Source organism: Delphinapterus leucas, chromosome 15 (assembly GCF_059928025.1).
Source record: "Delphinapterus leucas isolate spDelLeu-1000000601 "Yukka" chromosome 15, BTC_Dleu_Yukka2, whole genome shotgun sequence".
In the NCBI taxonomy this organism is placed as follows: domain Eukaryota; kingdom Metazoa; phylum Chordata; class Mammalia; order Artiodactyla; family Monodontidae; genus Delphinapterus; species Delphinapterus leucas.
The window spans coordinates 56,654,219-56,668,823 of record NC_143143.1 but is presented as its reverse complement, the minus strand read 5'-3'; positions in this window follow the sequence as shown (position 1 = coordinate 56,668,823).

Here is a 14,605-nt window from a genome sequence, read left to right as displayed (position 1 = left end):
AACTGTCCCGGGGAAAGCTGTCCCTGTTTTTCTTTCTCCAGCTGGAAGTACACATCTGGGAACCGACTGCCGTACGCAGACGTCCTGGGGGAGCCCCCTGGTTTCATTTGTGACCCACGTTGGTGCTTCACAGAGGAGCCCAAATTCCTCCTTGGGGGCACAGCAGCACGGAATGTAAGGCTGTTTACAACTGCGTACCCTGAGGCCGTTGGAAAGCCGCACAAACGAGAGCTTTCAAGGGAACAGGGCAGCGCTGCGCCATCATCGTTGCACGTTCATGGAGCTTACTCAAACGAATGCATTTCCTTCCTGTGGCTCAAACACAACAGAGGAGTTGGAAGACATACAGTGCCCTTTGACAGTTGTTACCACGAACGTGAGTGCACAGTGTCTCGTGAAATAAATCCCTTACAGTGTTGAAGCATTCCCTTAAGGCATGCTTCTTCGCTCCTATGGCACTCCGAGGTGTTACTAACGGGGGAAATCTGGACTTTTCCTTGAGGCCGTGGGGGGGCTCACGATTCTTTTGTCGGCGAGCTGCAGAGTGCTCTTGCTGAAGCTCCCAGCAAGGAACTCAGAGCAGCAGGCCTCACACGAGGGCACTCAGACTGCTTCCGTCACGAGTAAACTCAGACTTCTTATGTGAGGCCTTCAGGCAGCAAAGAGAAGGTGGGCGCGAGGAGTGTGCTTCAGGCAGCTTAGGACCCGCAACCGTCCCGTCTACCACGGAGGGGAATAAGGTTTGCCCAGGGTCGCCCAGTTTCAACCCTGAGCTCGCGGAGTTACCTTCAGTGGTTCCTGATTGCCTCAAGGAAACACACGGGAGGAACGGGGCCCTTCCGTGGAGGCACTTTGGGGCACAGGGACCTCTGCATGGGACCTACTGGGTAAGTAGGCCAGTACCTTAGGTAGGCCTCAGTGACCAAGGCTCTCTGGCTCATGCCTAGCTGTGTACAGTGTGCAAAGCGCACTGTTCCTCAGGCTGGGCCCACAGCCTATCTTTGGCTTCTGTGAGAGTGCTGTCCCGATTCTCCTCTTGGAGCCAGTCGTCAGCACGGTGTCTCTTGGCACTGCGGTTCTCTTTCAGTCAAGGGGGCCGTTCGACTGCCAAAGAGAGTCTGCGCAGCGCTTCTTTCGCGAGGCTCTTGGACGACGGGGGCACTCCACCTAGTCAACCCAGAGAGCAGTACGTTGCCCCGGCAGCGAATGTGAAAGGTATTGCCAGCACAGTTTTCGCTTTGCAGAACACGCAGCCTTGGCCCACAACGACAATCTTGCCGTGAAGAGACGTAGGGCCGCTAGTGCCGTTCAGGCAGCTTGGAAGCCAAGCGCAAGGCGCCTCCAAACCGGGAGAAAGCGTACCCTCCCATCCGCGTCCCACTTTCCAGCTGAATGACGCAGCAGGTTTCTCTGAAGCTTCTGCCGAGCTATCTAGCACAAGTGAGAGAGTGCCTGCCTCTGCTGAGACAGGTTTTGACGCGGGGATGGCTGGACATGCGGAAGAGCGTTCCCCAGGCCGTGCAACGTTTAGGCTTTGGTGATTCTGGACGGTCTCAAAGGTCCAGAACTGTCCCGGGGAAAGCTGTCCCTGTTTTTCTTTCTCCAGCTGGAAGTACACATCTGGGAACCGACTGCCGTACGCAGACGTCCTGGGGGAGCCCCCTGGTTTCATTTGTGACCCACGTTGGTGCTTCACAGAGGAGCCCAAATTCCTCCTTGGGGGCACAGCAGCACGGAATGTAAGGCTGTTTACAACTGCGTACCCTGAGGCCGTTGGAAAGCCGCACAAACGAGAGCTTTCAAGGGAACAGGGCAGCGCTGCGCCATCATCGTTGCACGTTCATGGAGCTTACTCAAACGAATGCATTTCCTTCCTGTGGCTCAAACACAGCAGAGGAGTTGGAAGGCATAGAGTGCCCTTTGACAGTTGTTACCACGAACGTGAGTGCACAGTGTGTCGTGAAATAAATCCCTTACAGTGTTGAAGCATTCCCTTAAGGCATGCTTCTTCGCTCCTATGGCACTCCGAGGTGTTACTAACGGGGGAAATCTGGACTTTTCCTTGAGGCCGTGGGGGGGCTCACGATTCTTTTGTCGGCGAGCTGCAGAGTGCTCTTGCTGAAGCTCCCAGCAAGGAACTCAGAGCAGCAGGCCTCACACGAGGGCACTCAGACTGCTTCCGTCACGAGTAAACTCAGACTTCTTATGTGAGGCCTTCAGGCAGCAAAGAGAAGGTGGGCGCGAGGAGTGTGCTTCAGGCAGCTTAGGACCCGCAACCGTCCCGTCTACCACGGGGGGGAATAAGGTTTGCCCAGGGTCGCCCAGTTTCAACCCTGAGCTCGCGGAGTTACCTTCAGTGGTTCCTGATTGCCTCAAGGAAACACACGGGAAGAACGGGGCCCTTCCGTGGAGGCACTTTGGGGCACAGGGACCTCTGCATGGGACCTACTGGGTAAGTAGGCCAGTACCTTAGGTAGGCCTCAGTGACCAAGGCTCTCTGGCTCATGCCTAGCTGTGTACAGTGTGCAAAGCGCACTGTTCCTCAGGCTGGGCCCACAGCCTATCTTTGGCTTCCGTGAGAGTGCTGTCCCGAATCTCCTCTTGGAGCCAGTCGTCAGCACGGTGTCTCTTGGCACTGCGGTTCTCTTTCAGTCGAGGGGGCCGTTCGACTGCCAAAGAGAGTCTGCGCAGCGCTTCTTTCGCGAGGCTCTTGGACGACTGGGGCACTCCACCTAGTCAACCCAGAGAGCAGTACGTTGCCCCGGCAGCGAATGTGAAAGGTATTGCCAGCACAGTTTTCGCTTTGCAGAACACGCAGCCTTGGCCCACAACGACAATCTTGCCGTGAAGAGACGTAGGCCCGCTAGTGCCGTTCAGGCAGCTTGGAAGCCAAGCGCAAGGCGCCTCCAAACCGGGAGAAAGCGTTCCCTCCCATCCGCGTCCCACTTTCCAGCTGAATGACGCAGCAGGTTTCTCTGAAGCTTCTGCCGAGCTATCTAGCACAAGTGAGAGAGTGCCTGCCTCTGCTGAGACAGGTTTTGACGCGGGGATGGCTGGACATGCGGAAGAGCGTTCCCCAGGCCGTGCAACGTTTAGGCTTTGGTGATTCTGGACGGTCTCAAAGGTCCAGAACTGTCCCGGGGAAAGCCGTCCCTGTTTCTCTTTCTCCAGCTGGAAGTAAACATCTGGGAACCGACTGCCGTACGCAGACGTCCTGGGGGAGCCCCCTGGTTTCATTTGTGACCCACGTTGGTGCTTCACAGAGGAGCCCAAATTCCTCCTTGGGGGCACAGCAGCACGGAATGTAAGGCTGTTTACAACTGCGTACCCTGAGGCCGTTGGAAAGCCGCACAAACGAGAGCTTTCAAGGGAACAGGGCAGCGCTGCGCCATCATCGTTGCACGTTCATGGAGCTTACTCAAACGAATGCATTTCCTTCCTGTGGCTCAAACACAGCAGAGGAGTTGGAAGGCATACAGTGCCCTTTGACAGTTGTTACCACGAACGTGAGTGCACAGTGTCTCGTGAAATAAATCCCTTACAGTGTTGAAGCATTCCCTTAAGGCATGCTTCTTCGCTCCTATGGCACTCCGAGGTGTTACTAACGGGGGAAATCTGGACTTTTCCTTGAGGCCATGGGGGGGCTCACGATTCTTTTGTCGGCGAGCTGCAGAGTGCTCTTGCTGAAGCTCCCAGCAAGGAACTCAGAGCAGCAGGCCTCACACGAGGGCACTCAGACTGCTTCCGTCACGAGTAAACTCAGACTTCTTATGGGAGGCCTTCAGGCAGCAAAGAGAAGGTGGGCGCGAGGAGTGTGCTTCAGGCAGCTTAGGACCCGCAACCGTCCCGTCTACCACGGAGGGGAATAAGGTTTGCCCAGGGTCGCCCAGTTTCAACCCTGAGCTCGCGGAGTTACCTTCAGTGGTTCCTGATTGCCTCAAGGAAACACACGGGAGGAACGGGGCCCTTCCGTGGAGGCACTTTGGGGCACAGGGACCTCTGCATGGGACCTACTGGGTAAGTAGGCCAGTACCTTAGGTAGGCCTCAGTGACCAAGGCTCTCTGGCTCATGCCTAGCTGTGTACAGTGTGCAAAGCGCACTGTTCCTCAGGCTGGGCCCACAGCCTATCTTTGGCTTCCGTGAGAGTGCTGTCCCGAATCTCCTCTTGGAGCCAGTCGTCAGCACGGTGTCTCTTGGCACTGCGGTTCTCTTTCAGTCAAGGGGGCCGTTCGACTGCCAAAGAGAGTCTGCGCAGCGCTTCTTTCGCGAGGCTCTTGGACGACTGGGGCACTCCACCTAGTCAACCCAGAGAGCAGTACGTTGCCCCGGCAGCGAATGTGAAAGGTATTGCCAGCACAGTTTTCGCTTTGCAGAACACGCAGCCTTGGCCCACAACGACAATCTTGCCGTGAAGAGACGTAGGCCCGCTAGTGCCGTTCAGGCAGCTTGGAAGCCAAGCGCAAGGCGCCTCCAAACCGGGAGAAAGCGTACCCTCCCATCCGCGTCCCACTGTCCAGCTGAATGACGCAGCAGGTTTCTCTGAAGCTTCTGCCGAGCTATCTAGCACAAGTGAGAGAGTGCCTGCCTCTGCTGAGACAGGTTTTGACGCGGGGATGGCTGGACATGCGGAAGAGCGTTCCCCAGGCCGTGCAACGTTTAGGCTTTGGTGATTCTGGACGGTCTCAAAGGTCCAGAACTGTCCCGGGGAAAGCTGTCCCTGTTTTTCTTTCTCCAGCTGGAAGTAAACATCTGGGAACCGACTGCCGTACGCAGACGTCCTGGGGGAGCCCCCTGGTTTCATTTGTGACCCACGTTGGTGCTTCACAGAGGAGCCCAAATTCCTCCTTGGGGGCACAGCAGCACGGAATGTAAGGCTGTTTACAACTGCGTACCCTGAGGCCGTTGGAAAGCCGCACAAACGAGAGCTTTCAAGGGAACAGGGCAGCGCTGCGCCATCATCGTTGCACGTTCATGGAGCTTACTCAAACGAATGCATTTCCTTCCTGTGGCTCAAACACAGCAGAGGAGTTGGAAGGCATACAGTGCCCTTTGACAGTTGTTACCACGAACGTGAGTGCACAGTGTCTCGTGAAATAAATCCCTTACAGTGTTGAAGCATTCCCTTAAGGCATGCTTCTTCGCTCCTATGGCACTCCGAGGTGTTACTAACGGGGGAAATCTGGACTTTTCCTTGAGGCCGTGGGGGGGCTCACGATTCTTTTGTCGGCGAGCTGCAGAGTGCTCTTGCTGAAGCTCCCAGCAAGGAACTCAGAGCAGCAGGCCTCACACGAGGGCACTCAGACTGCTTCCGTCACGAGTAAACTCAGACTTCTTATGTGAGGCCTTCAGGCAGCAAAGAGAAGGTGGGCGCGAGGAGTGTGCTTCAGGCAGCTTAGGACCCGCAACCGTCCCGTCTACCACGGGGAGGAATAAGGTTTGCCCAGGGTCGCCCAGTTTCAACCCTGAGCTCGCGGAGTTACCTTCAGTGGTTCCTGATTGCCTCAAGGAAACACACGGGAGAAACGGGGCCCTTCCGTGGAGGCACTTTGGGGCACAGGGACCTCTGCATGGGACCTACTGGGTAAGTAGGCCAGTACCTTAGGCAGGCCTCAGTGACCAAGGCTCTCTGGCTCATGCCTAGCTGTGTACAGTGTGCAAAGCGCACTGTTCCTCAGGCTGGGCCCACAGCCTATCTTTGGCTTCTGTGAGAGTGCTGTCCCGAATCTCCTCTTGGAGCCAGTCGTCAGCACGGTGTCTCTTGGCACTGCGGTTCTCTTTCAGTCAAGGGGGCCGTTCGACTGCCAAAGAGAGTCTGCGCAGCGCTTCTTTCGCGAGGCTCTTGGACGACTGGGGCACTCCACCTAGTCAACCCAGAGAGCAGTACGTTGCCCCGGCAGCGAATGTGAAAGGTATTGCCAGCACAGTTTTCGCTTTGCAGAACACGCAGCCTTGGCCCACAACGACAATCTTGCCGTGAAGAGACGTAGGCCCGCTAGTGCCGTTCAGGCAGCTTGGAAGCCAAGCGCAAGGCGCCTCCAAACCGGGAGAAAGCGTACCCTCCCATCCGCGTCCCACTGTCCAGCTGAATGACGCAGCAGGTTTCTCTGAAGCTTCTGCCGAGCTATCTAGCACAAGTGAGAGAGTGCCTGCCTCTGCTGAGACAGGTTTTGACGCGGGGATGGCTGGACATGCGGAAGAGCGTTCCCCAGGCCGTGCAACGTTTAGGCTTTGGTGATTCTGGACGGTCTCAAAGGTCCAGAACTGTCCCGGGGAAAGCTGTCCCTGTTTTTCTTTCTCCAGCTGGAAGTAAACATCTGGGAACCGACTGCCGTACGCAGACGTCCTGGGGGAGCCCCCTGGTTTCATTTGTGACGCACGTTGGTGCTTCACAGAGGAGCCCAAATTCCTCCTTGGGGGCACAGCAGCACGGAATGTAAGGCTGTTTACAACTGCGTACCCTGAGGCCGTTGGAAAGCCGCACAAACGAGAGCTTTCAAGGGAACAGGGCAGCGCTGCGCCATCATCGTTGCACGTTCATGGAGCTTACTCAAACGAATGCATTTCCTTCCTGTGGCTCAAACACAGCAGAGGAGTTGGAAGGCATACAGTGCCCTTTGACAGTTGTTACCACGAACGTGAGTGCACAGTGTCTCGTGAAATAAATCCCTTACAGTGTTGAAGCATTCCCTTAAGGCATGCTTCTTCGCTCCTATGGCACTCCGAGGTGTTACTAACGGGGGAAATCTGGACTTTTCCTTGAGGCCGTGGGGGGGCTCACGATTCTTTTGTCGGCGAGCTGCAGAGTGCTCTTGCTGAAGCTCCCAGCAAGGAACTCAGAGCAGCAGGCCTCACACGAGGGCACTCAGACTGCTTCCGTCACGAGTAAACTCAGACTTCTTATGTGAGGCCTTCAGGCAGCAAAGAGAAGGTGGGCGCGAGGAGTGTGCTTCAGGCAGCTTAGGACCCGCAACCGTCCCGTCTACCACGGAGGGGAATAAGGTTTGCCCAGGGTCGCCCAGTTTCAACCCTGAGCTCGCGGAGTTACCTTCAGTGGTTCCTGATTGCCTCAAGGAAACACACGGGAGGAACGGGGCCCTTCCGTGGAGGCACTTTGGGGCACAGGGACCTCTGCATGGGACCTACTGGGTAAGTAGGCCAGTACCTTAGGTAGGCCTCAGTGACCAAGGCTCTCTGGCTCATGCCTAGCTGTGTACAGTGTGCAAAGCGCACTGTTCCTCAGGCTGGGCCCACAGCCTATCTTTGGCTTCCGTGAGAGTGCTGTCCCGAATCTCCTCTTGGAGCCAGTCGTCAGCACGGTGTCTCTTGGCACTGCGGTTCTCTTTCAGTCGAGGGGGCCGTTCGACTGCCAAAGAGAGTCTGCGCAGCGCTTCTTTCGCGAGGCTCTTGGACGACTGGGGCACTCCACCTAGTCAACCCAGAGAGCAGTACGTTGCCCCGGCAGCGAATGTGAAAGGTATTGCCAGCACAGTTTTCGCTTTGCAGAACACGCAGCCTTGGCCCACAACGACAATCTTGCCGTGAAGAGACGTAGGCCCGCTAGTGCCGTTCAGGCAGCTTGGAAGCCAAGCGCAAGGCGCCTCCAAACCGGGAGAAAGCGTACCCTCCCATCCGCGTCCCACTGTCCAGCTGAATGACGCAGCAGGTTTCTCTGAAGCTTCTGCCGAGCTATCTAGCACAAGTGAGAGAGTGCCTGCCTCTGCTGAGACAGGTTTTGACGCGGGGATGGCTGGACATGCGGAAGAGCGTTCCCCAGGCCGTGCAACGTTTAGGCTTTGGTGATTCTGGACGGTCTCAAAGGTCCAGAACTGTCCCGGGGAAAGCTGTCCCTGTTTTTCTTTCTCCAGCTGGAAGTAAACATCTGGGAACCGACTGCCGTACGCAGACGTCCTGGGGGAGCCCCCTGGTTTCATTTGTGACGCACGTTGGTGCTTCACAGAGGAGCCCAAATTCCTCCTTGGGGGCACAGCAGCACGGAATGTAAGGCTGTTTACAACTGCGTACCCTGAGGCCGTTGGAAAGCCGCACAAACGAGAGCTTTCAAGGGAACAGGGCAGCGCTGCGCCATCATCGTTGCACGTTCATGGAGCTTACTCAAACGAATGCATTTCCTTCCTGTGGCTCAAACACAGCAGAGGAGTTGGAAGGCATACAGTGCCCTTTGACAGTTGTTACCACGAACGTGAGTGCACAGTGTCTCGTGAAATAAATCCCTTACAGTGTTGAAGCATTCCCTTAAGGCATGCTTCTTCGCTCCTATGGCACTCCGAGGTGTTACTAACGGGGGAAATCTGGACTTTTCCTTGAGGCCGTGGGGGGGCTCACGATTCTTTTGTCGGCGAGCTGCAGAGTGCTCTTGCTGAAGCTCCCAGCAAGGAACTCAGAGCAGCAGGCCTCACACGAGGGCACTCAGACTGCTTCCGTCACGAGTAAACTCAGACTTCTTATGTGAGGCCTTCAGGCAGCAAAGAGAAGGTGGGCGCGAGGAGTGTGCTTCAGGCAGCTTAGGACCCGCAACCGTCCCGTCTACCACGGAGGGGAATAAGGTTTGCCCAGGGTCGCCCAGTTTCAACCCTGAGCTCGCGGAGTTACCTTCAGTGGTTCCTGATTGCCTCAAGGAAACACACGGGAGGAACGGGGCCCTTCCGTGGAGGCACTTTGGGGCACAGGGACCTCTGCATGGGACCTACTGGGTAAGTAGGCCAGTACCTTAGGTAGGCCTCAGTGACCAAGGCTCTCTGGCTCATGCCTAGCTGTGTACAGTGTGCAAAGCGCACTGTTCCTCAGGCTGGGCCCACAGCCTATCTTTGGCTTCCGTGAGAGTGCTGTCCCGAATCTCCTCTTGGAGCCAGTCGTCAGCACGGTGTCTCTTGGCACTGCGGTTCTCTTTCAGTCGAGGGGGCCGTTCGACTGCCAAAGAGAGTCTGCGCAGCGCTTCTTTCGCGAGGCTCTTGGACGACTGGGGCACTCCACCTAGTCAACCCAGAGAGCAGTACGTTGCCCCGGCAGCGAATGTGAAAGGTATTGCCAGCACAGTTTTCGCTTTGCAGAACACGCAGCCTTGGCCCACAACGACAATCTTGCCGTGAAGAGACGTAGGCCCGCTAGTGCCGTTCAGGCAGCTTGGAAGCCAAGCGCAAGGCGCCTCCAAACCGGGAGAAAGCGTACCCTCCCATCCGCGTCCCACTGTCCAGCTGAATGACGCAGCAGGTTTCTCTGAAGCTTCTGCCGAGCTATCTAGCACAAGTGAGAGAGTGCCTGCCTCTGCTGAGACAGGTTTTGACGCGGGGATGGCTGGACATGCGGAAGAGCGTTCCCCAGGCCGTGCAACGTTTAGGCTTTGGTGATTCTGGACGGTCTCAAAGGTCCAGAACTGTCCCGGGGAAAGCTGTCCCTGTTTTTCTTTCTCCAGCTGGAAGTACACATCTGGGAACCGACTGCCGTACGCAGACGTCCTGGGGGAGCCCCCTGGTTTCATTTGTGACCCACGTTGGTGCTTCACAGAGGAGCCCAAATTCCTCCTTGGGGGCACAGCAGCACGGAATGTAAGGCTGTTTACAACTGCGTACCCTGAGGCCGTTGGAAAGCCGCACAAACGAGAGCTTTCAAGGGAACAGGGCAGCGCTGCGCCATCATCGTTGCACGTTCATGGAGCTTACTCAAACGAATGCATTTCCTTCCTGTGGCTCAAACACAGCAGAGGAGTTGGAAGGCATACAGTGCCCTTTGACAGTTGTTACCACGAACGTGAGTGCACAGTGTCTCGTGAAATAAATCCCTTACAGTGTTGAAGCATTCCCTTAAGGCATGCTTCTTCGCTCCTATGGCACTCCGAGGTGTTACTAACGGGGGAAATCTGGACTTTTCCTTGAGGCCGTGGGGGGGGCTCACGATTCTTTTGTCGGCGAGCTGCAGAGTGCTCTTGCTGAAGCTCCCAGCAAGGAACTCAGAGCAGCAGGCCTCACACGAGGGCACTCAGACTGCTTCCGTCACGAGTAAACTCAGACTTCTTATGTGAGGCCTTCAGGCAGCAAAGAGAAGGTGGGCGCGAGGAGTGTGCTTCAGGCAGCTTAGGACCCGCAACCGTCCCGTCTACCACGGAGGGGAATAAGTTTTGCCCAGGGTCGCCCAGTTTCAACCCTGAGCTCGCGGAGTTACCTTCAGTGGTTCCTGATTGCCTCAAGGAAACACACGGGAGGAACGGGGCCCTTCCGTGGAGGCACTTTGGGGCACAGGGACCTCTGCATGGGACCTACTGGGTAAGTAGGCCAGTACCTTAGGTAGGCCTCAGTGACCAAGGCTCTCTGGCTCATGCCTAGCTGTGTACAGTGTGCAAAGCGCACTGTTCCTCAGGCTGGGCCCACAGCCTATCTTTGGCTTCCGTGAGAGTGCTGTCCCGAATCTCCTCTTGGAGCCAGTCGTCAGCACGGTGTCTCTTGGCACTGCGGTTCTCTTTCAGTCAAGGGGGCCGTTCGACTGCCAAAGAGAGTCTGCGCAGCGCTTCTTTCGCGAGGCTCTTGGACGACTGGGGCACTCCACCTAGTCAACCCAGAGAGCAGTACGTTGCCCCGGCAGCGAATGTGAAAGGTATTGCCAGCACAGTTTTCGCTTTGCAGAACACGCAGCCTTGGCCCACAACGACAATCTTGCCGTGAAGAGACGTAGGCCCGCTAGTGCCGTTCAGGCAGCTTGGAAGCCAAGCGCAAGGCGCCTCCAAACCGGGAGAAAGCGTACCCTCCCATCCGCGTCCCACTTTCCAGCTGAATGACGCAGCAGGTTTCTCTGAAGCTTCTGCCGAGCTATCTAGCACAAGTGAGAGAGTGCCTGCCTCTGCTGAGACAGGTTTTGACGCGGGGATGGCTGGACATGCGGAAGAGCGTTCCCCAGGCCGTGCAACGTTTAGGCTTTGGTGATTCTGGACGGTCTCAAAGGTCCAGAACTGTCCCGGGGAAAGCTGTCCCTGTTTTTCTTTCTCCAGCTGGAAGTACACATCTGGGAACCGACTGCCGTACGCAGACGTCCTGGGGGAGCCCCCTGGTTTCATTTGTGACCCACGTTGGTGCTTCACAGAGGAGCCCAAATTCCTCCTTGGGGGCACAGCAGCACGGAATGTAAGGCTGTTTACAACTGCGTACCCTGAGGCCGTTGGAAAGCCGCACAAACGAGAGCTTTCAAGGGAACAGGGCAGCGCTGCGCCATCATCGTTGCACGTTCAAGGAGCTTACTCAAACAAATGCATTTCCTTCCTGTGGCTCAAACACAACAGAGGAGTTGGAAGGCATACAGTGCCCTTTGACAGTTGTTACCACGAACGTGAGTGCACAGTGTCTCGTGAAATAAATCCCTTACAGTGTTGAAGCATTCCCTTAAGGCATGCTTCTTCGCTCCTATGGCACTCCGAGGTGTTACTAACGGGGGAAATCTGGACTTTTCCTTGAGGCCGTGGGGGGGGGGCTCACGATTCTTTTGTCGGCGAGCTGCAGAGTGCTCTTGCTGAAGCTCCCAGCAAGGAACTCAGAGCAGCAGGCCTCACACGAGGGCACTCAGACTGCTTCCGTCACGAGTAAGCTCAGACTTCTTATGTGAGGCCTTCAGGCAGCAAAGAGAAGGTGGGCGCGAGGAGTGTGCTTCAGGCAGCTTAGGACCCGCAACCGTCCCGTCTACCACGGAGGGGAATAAGGTTTGCCCAGGGTCGCCCAGTTTCAACCCTGAGCTCGCGGAGTTACCTTCAGTGGTTCCTGATTGCCTCAAGGAAACACACGGGAGGAACGGGGCCCTTCCGTGGAGGCACTTTGGGGCACAGGGACCTCTGCATGGGACCTACTGGGTAAGTAGGCCAGTACCTTAGGTAGGCCTCAGTGACCAAGGCTCTCTGGCTCATGCCTAGCTGTGTACAGTGTGCAAAGCGCACTGTTCCTCAGGCTGGGCTCACAGCCTATCTTTGGCTTCCGTGAGAGTGCTGTCCCGAATCTCCTCTTGGAGCCAGTCGTCAGCACGGTGTCTCTTGGCACTGCGGTTCTCTTTCAGTCAAGGGGGCCGTTCGACTGCCAAAGAGAGTCTGCGCAGCGCTTCTTTCGCGAGGCTCTTGGACGACTGGGGCACTCCACCTAGTCAACCCAGAGAGCAGTACGTTGCCCCGGCAGCGAATGTGAAAGGTATTGCCAGCACAGTTTTCGCTTTGCAGAACACGCAGCCTTGGCCCACAACGACAATCTTGCCGTGAAGAGACGTAGGCCCGCTAGTGCCGTTCAGGCAGCTTGGAAGCCAAGCGCAAGGCGCCTCCAAACCGGGAGAAAGCGTACCCTCCCATCCGCGTCCCACTTTCCAGCTGAATGACGCAGCAGGTTTCTCTGAAGCTTCTGCCGAGCTATCTAGCACAAGTGAGAGAGTGCCTGCCTCTGCTGAGACAGGTTTTGACGCGGGGATGGCTGGACATGCGGAAGAGCGTTCCCCAGGCCGTGCAACGTTTAGGCTTTGGTGATTCTGGACGGTCTCAAAGGTCCAGAACTGTCCCGGGGAAAGCTGTCCCTGTTTTTCTTTCTCCAGCTGGAAGTAAACATCTGGGAACCGACTGCCGTAGGCAGACGTCCTGGGGGAGCCCCCTGGTTTCATTTGTGACGCACGTTGGTGCTTCACAGAGGAGCCCAAATTCCTCCTTGGGGGCACAGCAGCACGGAATGTAAGGCTGTTTACAACTGCGTACCCTGAGGCCGTTGGAAAGCCGCACAAACGAGAGCTTTCAAGGGAACAGGGCAGCGCTGCGCCATCATCGTTGCACGTTCATGGAGCTTACTCAAACGAATGCATTTCCTTCCTGTGGCTCAAACACAGCAGAGGAGTTGGAAGGCATACAGTGCCCTTTGACAGTTGTTACCACGAACGTGAGTGCACAGTGTCTCGTGAAATAAATCCCTTACAGTGTTGAAGCATTCCCTTAAGGCATGCTTCTTCGCTCCTATGGCACTCCGAGGTGTTACTAACGGGGGAAATCTGGACTTTTCCTTGAGGCCGTGGGGGGGCTCACGATTCTTTTGTCGGCGAGCTGCAGAGTGCTCTTGCTGAAGCTCCCAGCAAGGAACTCAGAGCAGCAGGCCTCACACGAGGGCACTCAGACTGCTTCCGTCACGAGTAAACTCAGACTTCTTATGTGAGGCCTTCAGGCAGCAAAGAGAAGGTGGGCGCGAGGAGTGTGCTTCAGGCAGCTTAGGACCCGCAACCGTCCCGTCTACCACGGAGGGGAATAAGGTTTGCCCAGGGTCGCCCAGTTTCAACCCTGAGCTCGCGGAGTTAGCTTCAGTGGTTCCTGATTGCCTCAAGGAAACACACGGGAGGAACGGGGCCCTTCCGTGGAGGCACTTTGGGGCACAGGGACCTCTGCATGGGACCTACTGGGTAAGTAGGCCAGTACCTTAGGTAGGCCTCAGTGACCAAGGCTCTCTGGCTCATGCCTAGCTGTGTACAGTGTGCAAAGCGCACTGTTCCTCAGGCTGGGCCCACAGCCTATCTTTGGCTTCCGTGAGAGTGCTGTCCCGAATCTCCTCTTGGAGCCAGTCGTCAGCACGGTGTCTCTTGGCACTGCGGTTCTCTTTCAGTCAAGGGGGCCGTTCGACTGCCAAAGAGAGTCTGCGCAGCGCTTCTTTCGCGAGGCTCTTGGACGACTGGGGCCCTCCACCTAGTCAACCCAGAGAGCAGTACGTTGCCCCGGCAGCGAATGTGAAAGGTATTGCCAGCACAGTTTTCGCTTTGCAGAACACGCAGCCTTGGCCCACAATGACAATCTTGCCGTGAAGAGACGTAGGCCCGCTAGTGCCGTTCAGGCAGCTTGGAAGCCAAGCGCAAGGCGCCTCCAAACCGGGAGAAAGCGTACCCTCCCATCCGCGTCCCACTTTCCAGCTGAATGACGCAGCAGGTTTCTCTGAAGCTTCTGCCGAGCTATCTAGCACAAGTGAGAGAGTGCCTGCCTCTGCTGAGACAGGTTTTGACGCGGGGATGGCTGGACATGCGGAAGAGCGTTCCCCAGGCCGTGCAACGTTTAGGCTTTGGTGATTCTGGACGGTCTCAAAGGTCCAGAACTGTCCCGGGGAAAGCCGTCCCTGTTTCTCTTTCTCCAGCTGGAAGTAAACATCTGGGAACCGACTGCCGTACGCAGACGTCCTGGGGGAGCCCCCTGGTTTCATTTGTGACCCACGTTGGTGCTTCACAGAGGAGCCCAAATTCCTCCTTGGGGGCACAGCAGCACGGAATGTAAGGCTGTTTACAACTGCGTACCCTGAGGCCGTTGGAAAGCCGCACAAACGAGAGCTTTCAAGGGAACAGGGCAGCGCTGCGCCATCATCGTTGCACGTTCATGGAGCTTACTCAAACGAATGCATTTCCTTCCTGTGGCTCAAACACAACAGAGGAGTTGGAAGGCATACAGTGCCCTTTGACAGTTGTTACCACGAACGTGAGTGCACAGTGTCTCGTGAAATAAATCCCTTACAGTGTTGAAGCATTCCCTTAAGGCATGCTTCTTCGCTCCTATGGCACTCCGAGGTGTTACTAACGGGGGAAATCTGGACTTTTCCTTGAGGCCGTGGGGGGGCT